The sequence below is a fragment of the Priapulus caudatus genome, unplaced genomic scaffold, assembly GCF_000485595.1.
Source record: "Priapulus caudatus unplaced genomic scaffold, Priapulus_caudatus-5.0.1 Scaffold5599, whole genome shotgun sequence".
Lineage (NCBI taxonomy): Eukaryota > Metazoa > Priapulida > Priapulimorpha > Priapulimorphida > Priapulidae > Priapulus > Priapulus caudatus.
In genome coordinates, this window is record NW_014582660.1 from 1 (window position 1) to 6088 (window position 6088).

Here is a 6088-nt window from a genome sequence, read left to right on the forward strand (position 1 = left end):
CGCAGAATAAGGGCAACGACGAAGCAGCATCGTGGCAAGTTATACCGATGTAATAGCGATCGAAGATGCTGACGGAAGACAACTGCATTCAGAGAGACATAATAAACTTTACTAACATAACAACATAACTGCGATTTGGTACTGTGATTGGTCCCCACTTATATTAATTGATAGAGAGGTGCGGCGATAAGTGCTGTGAGTTAAATGATACAAAGCTGTCAATCCTCGGGCGCGGCCTCGGAATCATGGCCGCATCACGTCTAGCTTTTATAGAGGCGCTCGATGGTTGCCCAGTGCCCACTGGGTTGAATCTTGGTTGAAACTATGCCATGACGTCGATCAACGAAAATCCAATGTTTATTCAACGTCGAAATGAACAAACTTTCAAAGTTGAAACGGACGTTGTTTCAACGGTAAATATTGGTTAAAATTTTGGTGAGATTTTTGACACAAAAAATACAACGTTTATTGACGGTTGAGTGATACAACGTCTATTCAATGTTGACACTGCATGACGTTGTTGTTCAAACGATAAATATTGGTCGATATTTTATGCAACCACTTCATTATTTCAAACTATTAACATTCACGCGGGCGTTTGTACTTGTGTTTGCGAACTTGCTCTTTGTTTGCGAACTTGCTCTTTGTTTGCGAACTTACTCTTTGTTTGCGTATTTGTGTTTTGTTCATATGGGCGATGGTACGTGAGCCTCTCTCTGTAACCCTTCAGTCTCCTGGGCGACACAGCGTCATTTGGTTGAACTTCCTCCATGGTACGGCTCGGTAGGGTCGCCCTTCCGCTCCCAATTTCCCTCCAGGTGTTTGGCCCCTTCTTACTTTAGTTCCTCCTCTCGAGTCTCGCTTCCAGGTTGATTTAGGGCCTTCTCTACCAGACGTTTCCTCTTCCGGGGTTCCAGTTTCAGCGCCATGATGTCGTGTATATGTTCAGGGGTAAACCTCCTTCCGCTGTGTGTGGCCCACCAAGCCCATCATTCTCTCTTCTATTCGGTATCTCATTGGGTTCCTGCGTCGTCCTTTCCAGAGTTCTTATTTGTGATGATTGGTGCGGCGCAATAAATATTTGCTGAGCATATTCCTCATATGCATTTGGTTAAGCACAAGCTTGACCGTTTTTTAGATTACTCTTTGGCTGTTAGTTTTCCAATGTTTCACAGCCATATATAACTTGCGTCTGACATTAGAATTGAAGAATTTTTTTAATTGAGTGTGTTGAGGGTGATTAGCAAGCTTGTCTTCCTATACTTTGTTGCAGCAAATTTAAATGCGCGAGCCGTTCGCAAACTTCCCTAATTCGTCATTGGACATCTTTCTCGGGCCGGTCCGCGATACCTAGATAGGTGAAGGCGCTCCACCTCCTCAAGTTTCGCTGCCCTGCCGACAGAAACTGCGTGTCAATTGTTGTGCGGGTTTTATCTTCATTCGACTTTGTGCTTCGTAATGTTGGAGTTTCAACCCCGCACTTAGGCTGGCCCCTTCACGTGAACTAGGTTGGTCTATTTTGGTCTGAATATGGTCTTGGCGTGTGCGAGAAGCCAGCTGCCAGCATCCGTCAGCATATGTCGATAGTCCGTCAAGCAGGGTCCAAGGTGGGTGTGGCGTCTGCCGCCCAGCCGTCTGTGATGGATCACATTGCGGATGTTAACATTATTGGTGAGCGAGAGCGTGTACGATACACCATATACGCAGAAGTGTCATAATAAAGATACTCAGGCCTATATATATCATAGGACTATTATTATATGTCTATATTATATGTCTATAGTATATGTCTATATTTTATGTCTATATTATATGTCTATAGTATATGTCTATAGTATATGTCTATATTTTATGTCTATAGTATATGTCTATATTATATGTCTATAGTATATGTCTATAGTATATATCTATATTATGACATTCCTGCTATACGGGCGTGAAACGTAATGCATTATTTCCGATCTTTTGTATCTGTGTACGATCGATCGATCAGGAATAAAATTAAAACTATTTAGTTTGTATTCGCTCCTGGTATGATATATAGGTGGTCGGTTCACTGTTGATTATCAAAAGAGGTATCATCATACGTGTACGTATGATGTGGTGCGTAATTACCATTTACAAACACCGTATCTATCGATCTATTATAAAGTTCGCATCAAACGTTTCTACCAGGTCAATATAATGTTTCCCTATGTGGCGGACAATTGTTAAAAGACCAATGACATTTCAGATGTGATGAAGAAACACAATCTTAAGGAATACGACATCAAAATTGCTGATGTAAGTATATATTCTCCCACCTTAGGATTGTTATAAAACAACGACAATATTTCTGCTAAATAATTTTGACTTCAATTGGTACCTTGATTGCCTCTCATATCTTCTCAATTTACTCCGTAAAGTTGTAATAATCTATGTATGATGTGTTTCTGTTAGCTAAGGATAGATTCTATTGTTGGTTTGATGACAATAATGATAAAATTAATTACCTATAATATCAGGAGTGAATAATAGAGAATCTCTGATAATATCACAGTAGCACACGGCGTGAGTACACAGCCACACGAGATAAATTCGATTTGCGTGTGTGTATGTATATATATATATATATATATATATATATATATATATATTATTACTTTTATCAAGAGCTAATAATACATTATACATACATACATAAATACGATTCTGTGACAGAACATTTATTTTATGATGATAAAGCCATGTCATTATTCACTCTCGGTAACTGATCGAGTCGTCTTCGGGTGAATGAATGAAGCCGATATACAAACCCAGCGTAAAACTGCTGCATGTCCGAAACGTGTAAACTCTAAACCATTAATTTATGCAGAATTATTAATAAACTGCTAAAACTGTCTCAACTGGCCAGACTCTTAATGAACGCGTCACGTTAAAATTATTTACTAATGCGTGTAGTTGAAACTCAAACATAGCTACACGTCATTAGGTTTAGCATACGTATTTTTTGGGGGTTCGCATAGGCTTTAAAAAACTTGCTGAAATATGCTAAGTCATCATTCCAAGCTCGGGCAATTCACCGTCAACTTCAGTCGGCTGTTTGCTCCATAGAGACATAACAGACTAGTCACGGTCATAATGCGCTTAATAAACTCTAAAAGGGCAAAATTACAAGTTAATGTATTATTATAAGTAATTAGTAATACATATTAGTATATGTTATTAAGGTTATGCTAATATGGCAGTCTCTCGCTGAATTTACGGTATGCTCCCTCCATGGGGGGGGGCTGCCCTAATTAATTATAAACCGCACCGAATTAATTACTGTTGCTTGTCTTACTTCTGTACTTCATCCTACACTAAATCACTGAAACTCGCGGACGGTTCGGACTAGAACATTCGCGTACTGTTGGCGTTTTTTTCTTACAGTTTTTTTTTACACGTGAAGAACATTAACGCAAATCTTCGCAGAAGCAGAACGCGCTAAGAACACAAACAAAGTCTAATCCAGGTTTTTTTTCCCATTTCTCCGGCAGTAGAATAACGGGAATACTGTTGGACGCCTTAGTTAGAAGCGAGTCTTTGGCACGCTTATCGATGTATCCCGATGCCAGGCAAACGCTCCGATTTCATGCACATGCTCTCTAATCTTTCATGCCGGCGACCTTGATGACTGCCCATCATCGTACGGTGGACCGTTGTGCTAATTCCCACACAGCGTGCTTCTCAGCAGTGTGAATGTGAGAGTCGGCCGGGACAGCTGACGCGGGCAAGACGCTTTGGTATTTCGCGTTTACCTTGACGGGAATGATCATTGAAGGGTAAAGTGATCACCTATGATGGTTAGTACTATGATGCCGTAAGTGAAACTCTATATGGGTAAGTGATCTCCTTATGACGGGTAAGTGATAATTAGGCCATGTCTTGCTCGCTCACTCTTTCACGCCACGCTCTCTGTTCTCTCTCTCCTCTCTCTCACGTTCTCTCGACGCTCTCTCACTTCCGTTTCTCTCACGGCTCTCTCTCTCTCTCCTCTCTCCATCGCTCTCCCTCTGCGCTCTTCGCTCTCTCTCTCTCTCTTCTCATCTCTCTCGCCTGCTCTCTCTCCTCTCTATCTATGCTCGCGCGCGTCTCTCTCTTCCTCGGTCTCCTTCCTTTTCTCTTTCCCTTTCTCCCCTTTCTCTCTCTCTCATCTCTCTCTCCTCTCTCTCTCTCTCTGCTCTGCTTGCTCTTCCCCTCTTCAACGCACTTCTGCTCTCTCTCTCTCTCTGCTCTCTCTCTCTATCTCTCTTTCTCGTGGTGCTTGGTATGTTACCTAGCACGTAAGCTAACGATCTACCAATTATTTCAGCTGTCAATAGAAAAAAAAGAGAAGAAGGAAAGAAGCGAGGTGAAGGGGAGGGAAACGAGGAGATGATGTAGTGTGTGCGCGGCAGACAGAACCGACGTTTACATCAAGTGTCTCAAGGTCGAGAAAGGTCACGACTCTAGGTAGCTAGAGCGTGACCAATCCATTACAAACTCGACAAAATCTGCGCATGCTCGATGAAACACAGCTGCCCAACATGTTAAGGCAGTCATTGCAAGAATTAATTACCAATAAAGCATTATAACTCTGGCATGGATTACATGAACTTACATTATTACGTTTACATATGGATTACATTATATATCACATTAGATGACTGGAATGGCATGGAATTATTCTCCAACCATGAATATCCAGGCTATGAGATAACAGGAGGACATCTGTACCTTGCCTCCCACAAGGAAGCCGTTGCTTCCGTTTGCCTTCAGGCGCGCTTCCAGAATCTGCAGTGTCTTAGGCAAGATTACCTCAGCTATAGACTTGGTGAGCTCAGCCTGAGAAAGCACCAAGTATCTCACGTTAGTGCACAGAATAAGTATAATCGTAGAAGTACACACACACGACTGCCACGCATGCGCACGCACGCACACTTATCTATCAATTTATTTATTTATTTATCATATATATATATATAAAATATATAATATAATATAATATAATATATATAATATACACTAATATTAACTAATATATATATTAATATAATAATAATATAGATATAATATATAATAGATATAATATAATATAATATAATATATATATAATATAATATAATATATATATATAATATAATATCAATAAATATAATATAATATAATATAACTATATAAATATATAATATAAATAATATAATATAATATAATATAATATAATATAATATATACAACCTTTCTGGTTTCGCTCTGTGTGAATGTTGCTTCGACCGACGGCCGGAAGAGGTCGCTGCCGACTTCCACTGTCTCGTTGATGAGCCCAGCTTCCCACACGCTGTCTCCCATGAAGCCTGCGCATAGCAACCACGCGTTAACAGACGTGCAAGTCATAGTCAAGCTCACCATCGATTTCCATCAAAAATACGTCACTCGCTCTACGCACGTTTTTTTCGCTGTTTGGGCAATTTTAAATTGTATCTTACTAATCAATATCTTCAAAAAAGCACATTTGAAAAGTTTGGTTACGGGTTCGATCGATACGACTGCAGAATAAATCTCGTACGAGGTGTCGTCGTGGCGCCGCTTACAACTACACACTCCATCGTTTATACGAACAAACTAAGCTACAAACTAGTAGTTTAAACTATTGCTAACTAATTGCTATTGATACTGCATAGCCCCAAGAGCGTATTACGTATGCTTAATACGCTAAGCTTATGCGCTATGCTTAATAAGACTACTTAATATGCTCTTGATAGCACTATATTTTATCTATCCGTATTACACTCACCGAATTCTGTGGCTAGCTATTGGTTGATGGCGGAACTATGACGAAGCAATTTGCCGTCTACTGTGAGTACGGGTAGTTCTCCCTGCGCCGTCACTGTGCGAGAGAGATGTAACAGGTGTGAATATGTACAGGTGTGGATGTAACAGGTGTGAATATGTACAGGTGTAGATGTAACAGGTGTGAATATGTACAGGTGTAGATGTAACAGGTGCGAATATGTACAGGTGTAGATGTAACAGGTGTGAATATGTACAGGTGTGGATGTAACAGGTGTGAATATGTACAGGTGTAGAT

The 6088-nt window shown here is 40.2% G+C and overlaps 1 long non-coding RNA gene across 1 annotated transcript in view; it reads right to left on the reverse strand.

Moving 5' to 3' along the window:
* Positions 1-2689: 2689 nt before the first annotated feature.
* Positions 2690-6088, reverse strand: part of LOC106819998 — a 4647-nt gene continuing 1248 nt past the window's right edge. The window contains exons 2-5 of the long non-coding RNA XR_001395535.1: positions 5795-5887; positions 5239-5354; positions 4738-4845; positions 2690-3742 (exon numbers count right to left, since the gene is read on the reverse strand). This is a non-coding gene — a long non-coding RNA (uncharacterized LOC106819998). The remainder of the gene's footprint in view (positions 3743-4737; positions 4846-5238; positions 5355-5794; positions 5888-6088) is intronic.